The sequence below is a fragment of the Heptranchias perlo genome, chromosome 5, assembly GCF_035084215.1.
Source record: "Heptranchias perlo isolate sHepPer1 chromosome 5, sHepPer1.hap1, whole genome shotgun sequence".
In the NCBI taxonomy this organism is placed as follows: domain Eukaryota; kingdom Metazoa; phylum Chordata; class Chondrichthyes; order Hexanchiformes; family Hexanchidae; genus Heptranchias; species Heptranchias perlo.
Window position 1 is genome coordinate 33,042,385 of NC_090329.1, and position 15,520 is coordinate 33,057,904.

Here is a 15,520-nt window from a genome sequence, read left to right on the forward strand (position 1 = left end):
TGTGATTGCACTAGAGAGGGTACAGAGGAGATTTACGAGGATGTTATAGAATCATAAAAAATTTACAGCACACAAGGAGGCCATTTGGCCCATTGTGTCTGCGCTGGCCGAAAATGAGCCATCCAGCCTAATCCCACTTTCCAGTACTTGGTCCATAACCTTGTAGGTCATGTCACTTCAAGTGCAGGTGTTGCCAGGACTGGGGAATTTTATCTATGAGGAAAGATTGGATAGGCTGGAGTTGTTTTCTTTGGAACAGAGAAGGCTGAGGTTGTTTTCTTTGGAATAGAGGAGGCTGAGGGGAGATTTAATAGAGGTGTATAAAATTATGAGGGGCCTAGATTGAGTGGATAGGAAAGACCTATTTCCCTTAGCAGAGGGGTCAATAACCAGGCGGCATAGATTTAAAGTAATTGGTAGAAGGATTAGAGGGGAGCTGAGGAAAAATATTTTCATCCAGAGGATGGTAAGGATCTGGAACTCATTGCCTGGAAGGGTGGAAGAGGCAGAAACCCTCATCACATTTAAAAGGTGCTTGGATATGCACTTGAAGTGCCGTAAACTACAAGGCTACGGACCAAGAGCTGGAAAGTGGGATTAGGCTGGATGGCTCTTTCTCGGCCGGCACAGACACAATGGGCCGAATGGCCTCCTCCTGTGCTTTAAATTTCTATGATTTCTATGAACTACATCATAAAACTGTAAACAAAGTTGTATCAGGGAAGGGCTATCAGCTGGTCATGAATACCTAAGTAAATGAAAGCACATTGACTCTGATGGCAAACATTTGAAGATTAGTGCACTGCAGGAGGAGAACCTATTGGAAATAGTGAGTCGATCAAACAGCTCAAACTGACTCTAAAAGGTGTTTTATCAGAGGCCTTTGATCTTATGTAACGCATTGACAGCAAGCTGATGAAGATCAGATAAGTTCAATACTGCAAGAGAAGAACCTGTACACAAGTATCAAGAGATACTCTCCAGTTTATGCACATTGAAAGAGGAAGGGTATGGTCCGGGAATTTCTGTTACAGTTTGGGCTCTCTCCTAACTCTCTTTATTTGAATTTCCAGTAAAGTGCATTTTATATATGCAGACCCATGTCGCCTAGGATCTGAAACTTACAGCCTAACGGATGCCAATGAATGGAGTAGCAGACTACAACATTAATATGATCATTTTGCCATGATATTTTGCACCGGAGATTGCATGGGCTTCACACAATGCATGCCTGTCTACTTCGAAAGACTGAAAGCATCACACCATTAGACTATATCATTCAGGCAGCTGAATTTCTTTACAATATTTTATAAGCATGTCATTAATAAATTTTACCTTTCTGGCAGATAGAGTGTGGGTTTTAATTGTTTCAAAAACTTGATTTACATATCAAATTGCTTGACTGTCCGCAAAGTGATAGCTTGACACCAATAAAATATGATACGGTCATGTATATTAACAGCTCAAAATCAAAATAACCTTGTAAGAATAGGCAATTAACAGTACTGTGGGGAACTGGTTAGCTGGCCTAGCTTGCAAACTTATAGCTATCTCCAGACAGATTTATAAATTGCCTCATTTCCCCAAAAGAAAAACTAATTTTATCAGAAGGCAGCTAACAGAGTTTCACTTTATATTCACAATGTATTAAACTATAAAATTTCATATGAATAAGATATAAGGTGAAATTTTACAAGACCTAAACCATTTTCATGCCTTTCATGCAGCAGGTGGCTTACCGGAAAAACACGGGGGGTCCAGGTTTAGTCCCAGGCGGGTACGCGGCCTAGTGAACTACCGGATCGACCGGAAGTGGCAGCAGGGGAGACCCAGCCAATTTTAATGGCCGGTGCTCATTAGCATACCGCTGGTCAACTTCCTAACCAAAATGGCGTAGTGGTCGGTGGGAAGCAGCTATCCAACTTTTAAAATCAGGAGGCCGTCACCGGGGATCAGCAGGAACTGCCCCCAGCAGTAAGGTGAGTGATGGGGTCCAAAGAGGATCATGGTCAGGGGATGGGAAGGGTTGACCGTGGAAGGAGAAGCCCAGGATTTCCTTGTGCACTATTATTGTGGCTCATTCTGGCTCACAAGGAAACTTAAAAAAAAAATAGGGATAGTATTTCCACTTTGAGTGGGAATTCAGCGGCAGGAGGCCCCAGCCCAGGACCCGGGTAGGTGGTCAGGGGGGCTCTGGTTAGGTTACGCATCAGGTTTCCTCTAAAATTCATATGCATAATCACAAACGTAAAATCTTTCACGAACCAGCGCAATCGGGCAGCGTAATAGAACGTAATTGTCTCTTTTTTTCCCCATTAGAACGTATTCCTTGATGTATTTAAGAGTGGGTAATCTGGTGCAGTTTTACTAATACAGCTGAAAACGGGTTTATCCCCAAAAATAAACATTTTAATAAGAATGTTCAGTCCTCCGCCTGCGAGTAACCTGATTTAAAATCACTGACAATGGCGTAAATAAACTACGCTGAACCATTTACTAATTTCATTGGTGTACACTGGTCAGTTTCTTCGTAAATTAAATATCTTTTGATATGTAAAAACTTCTAAAACGTGCCTGTGCCCATAAGGAAATGAATGTAATTTGAAGAGCTTTCCCGAGCCAGCACAATCGGTAGAATCTCACAATTTCGATCTGGGGGCGTGGCCAGTTTTGTGGGCGGGGCTGATTCGGGTGATTTGAATCTTGAATCAGTGTAAAATATCGCGGAAAACACAAGCATAAGTGGTTTTGGACCTACATTTTGAATTACATGATATTTTTTGCGTTGGTTTGGCTGATTCTACCCACATTGTGCTGGAACCTGGGATCAAAACTAATGGAAACTCTCCCGTAAAAACTTATCTTTTTGGTCTTTTCTGGCCCCGGATTTATGACAGAAGAGACAGCTCTCTCTGAGTAGAGCTCTGTAGTGTAGTAGTTTACGTTACTGAACTAGTAATCCAGACGCCTGGACTATTAATCCAGAGAATGTGAGTTTCAATCCCACCATAGTAGTTCGAGAATTTGAATTCGGCTTTTAAAAAATCTGGAAATAAAAAGCTGGTATCAGCAAAAATGACCATGAAGCTGAGAGTGGTTGGGGACAGGGATAGATATCAGTGGCAAGGATATGGAGTTTGTGGCAGGGGCCAAAGATGATGCATTCGATCTTCCCAGTTTTTAGCTGGTGGAAATTGTGGCTCATTCGAGACTGAACATAAGAACAAATAGAAGCAGGAGTAGGCCATACGGCCCCTCGAGCCTGCTCCGCCATTCAATCAGCTCACGGCTGATCTTCAACCTCAACTCCACTGGGTGGACGTTGAACAAGTAGTCTGACAACACAGGGGCAGTGGAGTGGTCAAGATATGTGGTGACAAGTTAGAGCTGGGTATCGTCAGTGTACAGTGGAAGCTGACCCTATATCTACAGATGATGTCACCAAGGGGCAGCATGTAGAAGAGGGTGAGGAGGTGGCCAAGGATTGATACTTGAGACTCCGGAGGTAACGGTGTGGGGGTGGGAAGAGAAGCCATTGCTAGTGATGCCGTGGCATTAATTGGATAGGTAAGAGTGGAACCAATTGAGGGCAATGGAGGAGAGGCATTGGATGAGGATGGTGTGGTCGATAGTTTCAAAGGCTACAGAAAGATCAAGGAGGATGAGGACGTGTAATGCACCATCCACATTCTGAAAAAAACATTTAAAAATATGAGAACACCAGAGATCACACAGCTAGTCAGCTTGCTGTCCCCTTCAAAAGGTGGAAAATACTGTGCCATCATTTCAATGTGCACAGGCTAAAACAATTACACTTACTTACAGATGGAATAATGCAGGAAAGCAGTGAGACACAGCAAGATACTGAGAGGACAATACTTGAGAAAACAATGAAAGTAGAATCAGTCCACAAGGAGTTACATATCCTTATTAGAACATAAGAGGAGATTGTCTGTTTTGACACTCCTGAACCATCCCAAGGGCACACTTTAGGAAATTGAGTCTCCCCCTCCCCCACCCTGTCTTTTTCATTCCATTAATATTAATGTTTGGAAAACCATGGGATGGGAATGTGCAAGTTCCCGATATGGGGGACGGGGAAATCGGATAGGGTCTGTTTTTGGGCGGGGGTAGCACAATCCGCTATTACCCCACGCCCAATGGCCCCTGCGCAGGCAGGACAAGACTTTCGTCATGACTGAGGACTTACCTGCAATCTGTGTTGGAAATCAGCATTGAACGAGGATTCGATGCAATTCACACTTTCCGCCAGCAGGGGGAGCTCCAATCTTTTAAAGGCAGGCTGTTCGAAATCTCTTAAAGGTAGCTGGTACCTGTTATTTGCTCAAAATAACAGTCTGCTGTCTGCACGGTAGACACCGCACACGTAAAGCATAGATACAGGTCTCGGCCCTATGTTTACACACTGATGAGTTTTGTTAAAACATTGAATAAAGGTTGCGCACCACTAAATCCCACATCCTCCAATCTGCATGCCAGACCTCACCAATCTGCCGATCTGAGTTTGTACCAGGCCTGCGAGCGTGCATGCACCAAGGTTCTCTGCTGATGCACCAGGTGTCTTGGTGCAAGAGGTGGACAGAAAGAGGGACATCCTATATCCGCAGTGGGGGGGTGGGGAGGGGGGCAAGAGGCCCTCCAGACATATACCCAAAAGGCAGTGGGAGGCAGTAGGGGACAAAGTCAATGCCAGGCGCACAGCATCATGAACATGGATGCAGTGCAGGAAGAAGTTCAATGCTTTGACATGAGTGGTCAAGGTGAGTGAGGTCAACTGTCAAGTGGTGTCTCCTACCAACTGCACCACGCCCTACACCCCCCATCCCCCACGTACCAATAAACTCTTTCCATCAGTACTCAACTCTTCCAATCAGATGCTTCCTCTCACCCTTATACATTACCACTATTTCAAGCCGCCCACCCACAACTCACAGGCCACACACACTGGCAGCTATTCAACCATGACAGGCACATCACACGTCCTGCTTTCTTGCAGGAGAAGGTGGCGCATATCAAGAGGCAGCAAGTGGCAGTGGCATTTAGCCCCTCGAGCCTGTTCCACCGTTCAATGAGATCATGGTGGACCTGTGACCTAACTCCATATACCCGCCTTAGCCCCAAATACCTTAATACCCTTGGTTGACAGAAATCTATCAATCTCATATTTAACATTCACAATTGAGCTAGCATCAACTGCCGTCTGTAGAAGAGCGTTCCAAACGTCTCCCACCCTTTGCGTGTAGAAGCATTTCCTAACTCCACTCCTGCACGTCCTGGCTCTAAATGTTAGGCTATGTCCCTGCGTCCTAGTTTTCAAGTGTAGGAAACCTCCAAAAACAGTTACAAATGTCTCAGCAGCCAGAAGCAATAATCCAGCCACTAACCTATAAACCCTGCATGGTCCCTTTAAATAACACTGGTGGAAAGTCCTCCAGGCACTCTAAGACACGTTCAGGTGGTCAGGGTTAAGATTGTGCGTTGATTTGAGCGTTTAGTCCCAAAACGGTGTCTATCACTTTAAATCAGTGTTGCACACTGATTGAAGCCATTTTCTCCCTACTTTACATGATTTCAGCGTTCGTTATCTGCGCCTGGGCTAACTCCTATATCAAGATGGCGTCTGGCGCACGTCAAGCTGGAAATGTGCGTGCGCATCCAAGACGCCATCTTGGATGTCGGAGAGGCCATGTAGTGCTGAAACAACGGGCGCTACACAGCCCAATTTAGCGTCTATGCACTCCTAACACTTTCTCCACTAACCAGTTCCTATAGATGTTTTTCCTTAACATTTAAAAAACAACCACTTTCTAATTCCACAGTATGTTAGAACATAAACTTAATTTTTCCTCGTCGCTGTAGCAAAATCGAATCGATTATCAAGTTGGTTATGAACTGATTCTGTGCAGAGGCATTTAAACATATCCAAGTTCGATGTCAATAAAAGTGTCACCTGGTATGTTATCTAACTTTGCAGCTGGACAAGGCCACCTGCATCTTCTGTGTATTGGTTTTAAGCACAACCATAAAACAAGTCCTACTAATAAGAATTGCTACAGAAGAATTATGTTGCTCTTTTCTGCACTGCATTGATCACGTGCATGCTGACTTTGCATTAATTTGTAGAATTAACCGAGTAACATAGTGATTATAGTATCAGAGTGTGGTACAGCACGAAGGTGGCCATTCAGCCCTTTGTGCCTGTGTCGGCTCTTTGAAACAGCTATCCAATTAGTCCTCCTCCCCTGCTCTTTCCCCATAGTGTGTAAATATTCCTTTTCGAAAATGACTATTGAATTTGTTTCCACCACCATTTCAAACAGTGCATTCTATTATATATGAGTTTCCATCAAATGGATACTTTAAAACTCCAGTATGTGCACTATAAACAAGCTATGATACACAGAAGCTATGGGGGAGGCAGGGGACGGATACTATGTGCCCGAGCGACGAACCCGGGCAGGCCTGGCCCGACGGGGAAGCCGTCACTGCACCCCCGCTCAGGCCTGCAACTAAAATTGTACATCGGGTCCTGATATCTGTATATTTAAAGAGAATCCCACAGCCTTCCTGCAGGCATCAGAGGGGGCAAGTGACTGCCTTCATCTTAACTGCCACCCCCCCACCCCGGCCCGGTTTCTGCCAGATGGGGTGAGTTAAAATATGTATTTTTTCCACAGGACGTAACTGATGATCAAATTAACTAAGAAGCCAACTCCATCTACAATATACAGGTAACTTGTTACACTGTAGTAAACACGCATAACCTTGTGGTAGCTATTAGCAATTTATTTTTATTCTCATCGGATTTTGATACCACAAAAGCCCTTTTAAGAAACTCACAAGCCTAGTTAGCCAGCCGGGTCTTTATGATGATAGGGCGGTCTTCACTGGTGATTTGACCAGCCAATTATTTCTCCATCAGAAATCAAGTCAACCTGTTGCTGTTAATCAAGAAAGAGTTTTGGAGTACAGTCCTGGTTTAAAATGAGACATGGCTAAAATCTGGTTTATTGTGGTAGGGCTGCTGCCATATTTTGGTTGATTGAGGAATAAAATTTTGCTCAGAAACTCCGAATTGACCCTCCAGTTGCTTGTCAAACACACGGACAGCCTGTGTACTTAACCTCCACCCACAGAATCATGATTCATAAATATCTGAGTTTAATAATGCATTATTAACTGCTCCTAAGTATCTCAAATTTAATAGAGCAATGGATTTATTTTGTGATGGGCAAACAGTTTGGCAAATTTTGTCTATGTAAATGGGATACTAAAACTCCAATCAGTCTCAATCACAGACCTGTATAAGTGAACATATGCATATCAAAGGCTAAGGCTAATGTAGGGAATCTTTTTAGTTCTTCATCAAAAGTCTAAAGTTAAGGACTAAACATTGTAATTTCTCAAATAATATAGCTATGCAACAAAAAACTATAAAACAGCAATACGAAGCAGGGAAAGGTTATTCCAGTTTTGATTTCAAACTCCCAATTTAAATAGCTTCAGGATCAGATGCACTTTTACTTTAAAGAAATGCATGACACAGACACAGAGGGATGAAATCTTCCACTCTATGTGAAATTTCATTCACCGTGATCCTCAATGGTGATATAAACAACAGAAATGTCTTACATTAATGAGGCTATACTGAATGTAGAGTGCCCAGCCAATCATAGGCTTCTTCACATCTCCACTAAAATTGGAATGATCATAAGTGGCAATGTCAAAGTTAGTTCATTTATACAATTGTTTGTATTTCTTTTATTCGCCTGTTGTCTATAGTACATATATCAAGTAGTTGCACATGTGGGAGCATTCCACACTTGACCTTTTGGGATAGAAATTGGACCTCATTGCACCCATTTTACAGGTGTAAAATGGGTGCAATGAGGTGTAAAATGGGCGCAAGGAGGGCCAATTTCGGGGACCAACGCCCTGAACCCCAAGGACTCCTGAAAGATGTCTGACCTAATATTGGGTCGGGCCATTTTTCAGACATGCAAAGCGGCCGCCTAGATCGGGCAGTAGGCTTTTTGCGTATGCTAATGGGGGGACCTATTTCCTGTTTAGGACCCCTCTCAGAAATTGGACTGCACTGAGCGAAGCAGGCGTCAGGCCTCCTCCACTCAGATTTTCCTGACGTGAATGCGGCCAAGCAGGCGGCCTCCACCAAAAAAGGTAAGTATATGCTATTTTTTAATCGTTTGCTGTGGAGTCAGGAAGAGCAGGAAAGCTCCTGCCAGTTTCACAGCACTCCCAAGGTCAGTTGTGGGCCCACAATCAGCCCTTCATCTGTTGTCCTCCGCCCTTCGAGACTTACCTGAGGGCCTCTGCCAGCGAGGCAAGCGGACCGAAATTGATTCATTGGCAACGGGCGCTGGCAGCTCACCCAAATTATTGAAATGAGGCCCGAAGCTCAATTTCGGGTGAGCCTTGGGCCTTGTAACTGGGGGTGTATGCTGTCTGTGTACTGTTGGTTATGGGTATGTGATCCACTTCATCAGATTATTACCCAGGCAGTGAGGGTGAAAATTACCCACTCTGTTTCTGATAGTTGTGATGCAACACATGGAGGTAATGCTGTTACTGAGGTGATAAGTAGTTGGCTCAAAGGTAGAGTTAGCAAGTTAGAAAATGTCTGCGGGAATAAAGAATTGAAGATGAATACAGTGATCTTGTAATAGCAACGGTTTCTCCTCAATTTTATTTAGGTTCTAGTTCCACAAATTCAGTCTATTTCTGCATTGAATTCACAGCAACAGTAAGTGTACATGTTTCACCTGCCTGCAAGTGAACAAGGCAGATTCTTACCTTACAAGACAGCAGATCACTGGGTCCCAAGTTCCCTTCAAAACCTCAGATTTTCCTTTTAGCCTGCAAGCAAACAGCTCCAACAAATTATGTCCTAAACAAAACCTGTCCCATCATTCCATTCCTGAAGGGTGAATTGGCCCTCTCCTTTCATCAAAATCATTTAATTTTATTTCTTTTTTGCCAACAGGAAGTTTGGAGGATGTGTGTATCTTCTGCTTCAGAGTGCTCAGTGGAGAGGGATCTTCCAGAAGAACCAGCGTTAGAGCATTAAAGCCAGGTCGTAGAATTTCTTTGACTCTGACCAGACTTTTTTTTGTTCTTTTATGAATTTTGTACTTACAACATACACTTGATTGAGGTTGACTCATTCTTATTAGTTTCCCTGGGGTTTTGCACTTTGCTTTTTAAATGTACCATCTTTAAATGTCTTCTTGGTCTCCATTCTTCAGGTGCAGGGTGCTAACCTACTGCAAAAGATACAAGAGTATAATCATCCTGGATGTAGAACCTCGGCTGTCCATACAACACACTGAAATAATTTTACTCAAAGCATCTATTCAAGCAAAGAGCTGAGCACTCATCTAACTGTGCAGATTAAACATGGGCAGATGCACCAATGTATTTGAAGTGAATGACTATTTTTTTTAACATCCTGAAATTGTTCATCTAAATTTCTGGCCCATTTGTACTTTCCTCCAAAAATGGATGATGCTCCAGCTAATGTTCATTCAGTACTTGGCTGTAACATCCTGTGTGGAACAAGTATAATTAATCACATGGATGTTAATGAGAACCAAGAAATTGATCTGCCTAATCTCATCTACTTTTAATGCCAGCGGCTAATAGTCTTAGTAATGTGCAGTCAGCAAGTAGGGCACCATCAATGCAGACAACAAAAAATGAAATTGCCATTTACTTCTGAATACACTTCATAGAAAATAAAAACGATTTCAGTTTAGGGTATATTGTCCTCTATATGTAAGTTAAAGAAAAATATTTTACTAAACTGTTTATAAACATCCTCAGTTTATAAAGTAATTTTTCTTTACCTTTATATAGGAAAATTTCTTCAAAGGGATTGGTGTCATTGGTTTCCGCAATGATTCAATGAGTTGAACCAATGTTTAACTCAGCCATACGAACATGGGAAGGTCCTAGATTCAACCTTTGGCTTGTGCTGATCTCAGACAGGATGGGAGGATGGTAGGATGGTAGGATGGGTACTTTCATTGACCTCAACACTTTAGGATTAGGGAGTGAAAAAGATTGTAGGATTCCTACTCCTGATTGGTATCCCAGCAACCATGTTGAACGTGCTTGTGAACATCAGGAGAAGGGAGGCAGGTTTATATAGCACTTCATTGTGTCTCTCCGAAACATCCCAAAGCACTTCACACAACTGAATGGTTTACTTCTGTTGCTATGTTCCTAAATTACTTAGAAGTGCATTGACCGTTGCAATGTGGGCACATGGTTGAATCGCTCGTTTATACATGACTAATGGACACTTGAACAAGATACAGGGAGTGGGGGGGTGCGGGTATGACTAGTGTTCATCAAAGCATATCAAAACAAGAAGTCAGCATCTTCAGGAGAGGGTGGGAGAAAATAAGCATTAAAAAGAAGATGGGAATTATTTGTATAGTTCACAGTTATTTTCTTGTCCAAATTTTTGTCCTGTCCTGTTCTTGTCATGTTTTGTTTTCCATCTTAGCTATTCTTTCCTGAATGCCATAACCCGTCATTGGGCGCAGTTCCACAGGTCCAGCTGCTCTTTGGTATACTGCCATAATTGATATGTAAGCCTGGATGGTGACCGTTGATGGATTATTTGACTGTGGTGTCAGTCATAACTAAACAGAGTTCTGTCACAAATGTACACTTCTTACTAGAACCAGCAACCACAATCCTGATTGATTCTTTTATCTTTCTCCTAAACTACAAATGCTAATCTATAACTGGATTTCTACTAAATCCAGGAAAAGTTCCGAGCAAGCATCAAGATTAATTTTACCGCAAGACTTCACAGTTAAAATCTTGATTTTGTTTATGTTATGTCAGTCACACAAACATAGTGGCAGAAGCATTGAATCGCAACGCAGAGAAATCCAATGCTGCGATATATGCTGTACATTGTGTTCTGGCACCACCTTGAGGCAGCAAGACATAAACTTTGAGCTGGTTGAACAATAATTTCACATATTGATAGACAGACAGACAGACAGACAGACAAACAGACAGATAAATAGGTACAACAAGAACGACAATAACTGGAATTCAGATAGCACCTTTAATGTAGTAAAATGTAGTAAAGGCGCTTCACGGGAGCGCAGACATCCACCAAGCCAATATAGGAGACATTGGGACAGATGACCAAATGCTTGGTCAAAGACATTGGTTTTAAGCTGTGTCTTAAAGGAGGAGAAGGAGGTGGAAAGATGAAGAGGTTTGGGGAGGGAATTCCAGAGCTTTGGACCTAGATGGCTGAAGGCACGACCGCCAATGGTGGGGTGAATGAAGTGGGGGTGCACATGAGGCCAGAGTTGGCGAAATGCAGAGTTCTCGGAGGATTGTAGGGATACATAGATGGATGAAAAATAGAAAATACTGGAAAACATGACAGGTTACACCAACTAGGGTTGTATTGCCTGGAATTTAGAAGGTTAAGTGGTGATTGATCGAAGTTATCAAGATATTAAGGGGAACTGATAGGGTAGATGGAGAGTAACTATTTCTGCTGGTTGGGAAGTCTAGGACTAGGGAACATAGCCTAAAAATTAGAGCAAGGACTTTCAGGAGTGAAGTTAGGAAACACTTCTACAGGCAAAGGGTGGTAGAAGTTTGGAACTCTCTTCTGCAAATGGCAGTTGATGCTAGCTCAGTTGTTAATTTTAAATCTGACATTGATAGATTGATAGAAGGGGGCGTATGACAGATGTCAGGTTGATAATACAAGTGAGAACCTGGCTAAATATAGAAAGTATAGAGGAGAAGGAAATAAGAGGGGCAAAGAGTGCAATGAATGCATAAATTGTAACAATTATACATTCCTTTCTGGCGCAAAAACACAAAAGGAAAAGCGGCCCAACCATGTCTAACAAAATAAATTAAGGATAGTATTAGATCCAAAGAGGAGTCATATAAAGTTGCCAGAAAAAGTAGCAAGCCTGAGGATTGGGAGCAGTTTAGAATTCAGCAAAAAAGGACCAAGAGATTGATTAAGAGGGGAAAATAGAGTATGAGAGTAAACTTGCAAGGAACATAAAAGCGGACTGTAAAAGCTTCTACAAGTATGTAAAAAGAAAAAGATTAGTGAAGACAAATGTAGGTCCCTTACAGTCAGAAACAGGAAAATTTATAATGGGGAACAAAGAAATGGCAGAGCAATTAAACAAATACTTTGGTTCTGTCTTCACGGAAGAGGACATAAATAACTTCCCAGAAATGCTAGGGAACCAATGGACGAGTGAGAAGGAGGAATTAAAGGAAATTAGTATTAGTAAAAAAAATAGTGTTGGAGAAATTAACGGGACTGAAAGCCAATAAATCCCCAGGGCCTGATAATCTGCATCCCAAAGTACTAAAAGATTCTATAGATTATGGAACAGTTCCTGCAGATTGGAGGGTGGCAAATGTAACCCCACTATTTAAAAAAGGAGGGAGAGAGAAAACAGGGAATTACAGACCAGTTAGCCTAACATCAGTAGTAGGGAAAATGTTAGAGTCAATTTTAAAGGATGTGATAACAGGACACTTAGAAAATATCAACGGGATTAAACAAAGTCAACATGGATTTATGAAAGGGAAATCATGTTTGACAAACCTACTGGAGTTTTTTGAGGATGTAACTGGTAGAATAGATAAGGGAGAACCAGTGGATGTGGTTTATTTGGATTTTCAGAAGGCTTTTGATAAAGTCCCACATAAGAGGTTAGTGTGCGAAATTAAAGCATGTGGGATTGGGGGTGATATACCGGCATGGATTGAAAATTGGTTAACAGACAGGAAACAGAGAGTAGGAATAAATGGGTCTTTTTCGGGGTGGCAGGCGGTGACTAGTGGGGTACCGCAGGGATCAGTGCTTGGGCCCCAGTTATTCATAATATATATCAATGAATTGGATGAGGGAACCAAATGTAATATTTCCAAGTTTGCTGATTACACAAAACTAGGTGGAATCGTGAGATGTGAGGAGGATGCAAAAAGGCTTCAAGACGATTTAGACAAGTTGAGTGAGTGGGCAAATACATGGCAGATGCAGTATAATGTGGGTAAATGTGAAGTTATCCACTTCCGAAGGAGAAACAAAAAGGCAGAGTATAATTTAAATGGCGATAGATTGGGAAATGTTGATGTACAAAGGAACCTGGGTGTCCTTGTACACCAGTCACTGAAAGCAAACATGCAGGTGCAGCAAGCAGTTAGGAAGGCAAATGGTATGTTGGCCTTCATTGCAAAAGGATTTGAGTATAGGAGCAAGGATGTCTTACTGCAGTTATACAGGGCCTTGGTGAGACCACACCTGGAGTATTGTCTGCAGTTTTGGTCTCCTTACCTAAGAAAGGACGTACTTGCCATAGAGGGAGTGCAGCGAAGGTTCACCAGACTGATTCCTGGGATGGCTTGACTGTCGTATGAGGAGAGATTGGGTCGACTCGGCCTGTATTCACTCGAGTTTAGAAGAATGAGAGGGAATCTCATTGAAACATATAAAATTCTGACAGGGTTGGACAGACTGGATGCAGGGAGGATGTTTCCCCTGGCTTGGGGGTCCAGAACGAGGGGTCACAGTCTCAGGATAGGCCAGGGGTAGGACATTTAGGACTGAGATGAGGATAAATTTCTTCACTCAGAGGGTGGTGAACCTGTGGAATTCTCTACCACAGAAGGCTGTGGAGGCCAATTCACTGAATGTATTTAAGAAGAAGCTAGATAGATTTCTAGACACAAAAGGCATCAAGGGGTATGGGGAGAGAGCGGGAATATGTTATTGAGATAGACGATCAGCCATGATCATATTGAATGGCGGAGCAGGCTCGAAGGGCTGAATGGCCTACTCCTGCTCTTATTTTCTATGTTTCTATGTAAGAGTATGGGCATGATTTTAAATGGGAAAAATGGGTGGTTTGGGGCCGGGAGGGCAGTAAAACTTTTAAAAATCTAAAACCTGCCCCTAACCTGCCCATTTCCGGTTTTCACAGAGGCGGGACGAGGGGTGGGCAACCAACCCGCTCTCAGGAGGCAGGTCAGGCATTAAAAGCTTTCAAGGAGGCTGCGGGCTTCCATTTTGACAGATTTTTTGTTTTTAACCCCTGGGGGGGCCTGATCCCTGGGCCTTCTACTTCACACCGTGTGAGGGGAAGCGAGAAGGTCTGAAACTGCAGGTAAGTGCCTTTATAAAACTGCTTGTGGGCCAGGAGGAGCAAGAGTGCTTCCCCCAGGCCCGACAAGCCTACCTGCAGCGACCCTATAAACGCAATCAACCCCACTCCCCATGATCTCCAACCCCCCTCCCCATGATCTCCAACCCCCGAAATGACCCCTGACCCCGACCCTCAATTACTGAACCCGCCTCTGATAACTGACCTCCCTCCAATGGCTGATCCCCCCAGTGCCCGCCCCCCCCACCGGTGACTGACCTCCCCGACCAGTGACTGACCCCTGACACGCCCCCCCCCCACCCCACCCCACCCCCAGCTGAAACCTCCCTCTTCCATCTAACACTTACCTGCTCGCGTCCTCTTCTTTCCTCTTCTCCTGTCTAATTGCGGCCAGCCTGTCAATCAAGTCAGCAAAACTGTCAAAAAATAAATGTCGTCGTCTGGGAAACCCTTAGTTCCGGGTTTCCCGACAGGAAAGCCCCCCTCCCTCCGCCGCATCCCCGATAAAATCATGCCCAATGAGAATAGACTGGAGGCTAACATAAAAGGGAATCCAGAAGTCTTCTATAGGCATATACATAGCAAACGACTAGTAAGAGGAGGGGTGGGGTCGATTAGGGACAAAAAGGAAATCTATGCATGGAGGCAGAGGGTATGGCCGAGATACTAAATGAATACTTTGCATCTGTCTTTACCAAGGAAGAAGATGCTGCCAAAGCCATTGGAAAAGAGGAGGTTGTTGAGATACTGAATGGGCTAAAAATTGATAAAGAGGAGGTACTAGAAAGGCTGGCTGTACTTAAAGTAGATAAGTCACCCGGTCCAGATGGGATGCATCCTAGGTTGCTGAGGGAAGTAAGGATGGAAATTGCAGAGGTACTGGCCATAATCTTCCAAACATCCGTAGATACGGGGTGGTGCCAGAGGACTGGAGAATTGCAAATGTTACACCCTTGTTCAAAAAAGCGTGTAAGGATAAACCCGGCAATTACAGGCCAGTCAGTTAACCTCGGTAGTGGGGAAGTTTTTAGAAATGATAATCGAGGTCAAAATTAATAGTCACTTGGACAAGTATGAATTAATAAAGGAAAGCCAGCACGGATTTGTGAAAGGCAAATCATGTTTAACTAACTTGATTGAGTTTTGTGATGAGGTAACAGAGAGTTGATGAGGGCAATGCAGTTGATGTTGTGTATATGGACATGAGAACTTAAGAACATAAGAGATACAAGCAGGAGTAGGCCATTTAGCCCTTCGAGCCTGCTCCGCCATTCAATGAGATCATGGCTGATCTGATTCTGGCC

The 15,520-nt window shown here is 43.3% G+C and overlaps 1 long non-coding RNA gene across 3 annotated transcripts in view; it reads right to left on the reverse strand.

Annotated features, from left to right (window-relative positions):
* LOC137321676 (uncharacterized) overlaps window positions 1-15,520 on the reverse strand; it is a 99,456-nt gene that overhangs the window by 24,646 nt on the left and 59,290 nt on the right. For all 3 annotated transcript variants that reach the window (XR_010962884.1, XR_010962883.1, XR_010962885.1), the window contains exon 2: window positions 8,833-9,302. This is a non-coding gene — a long non-coding RNA (uncharacterized lncRNA). The remainder of the gene's footprint in view (window positions 1-8,832; window positions 9,303-15,520) is intronic.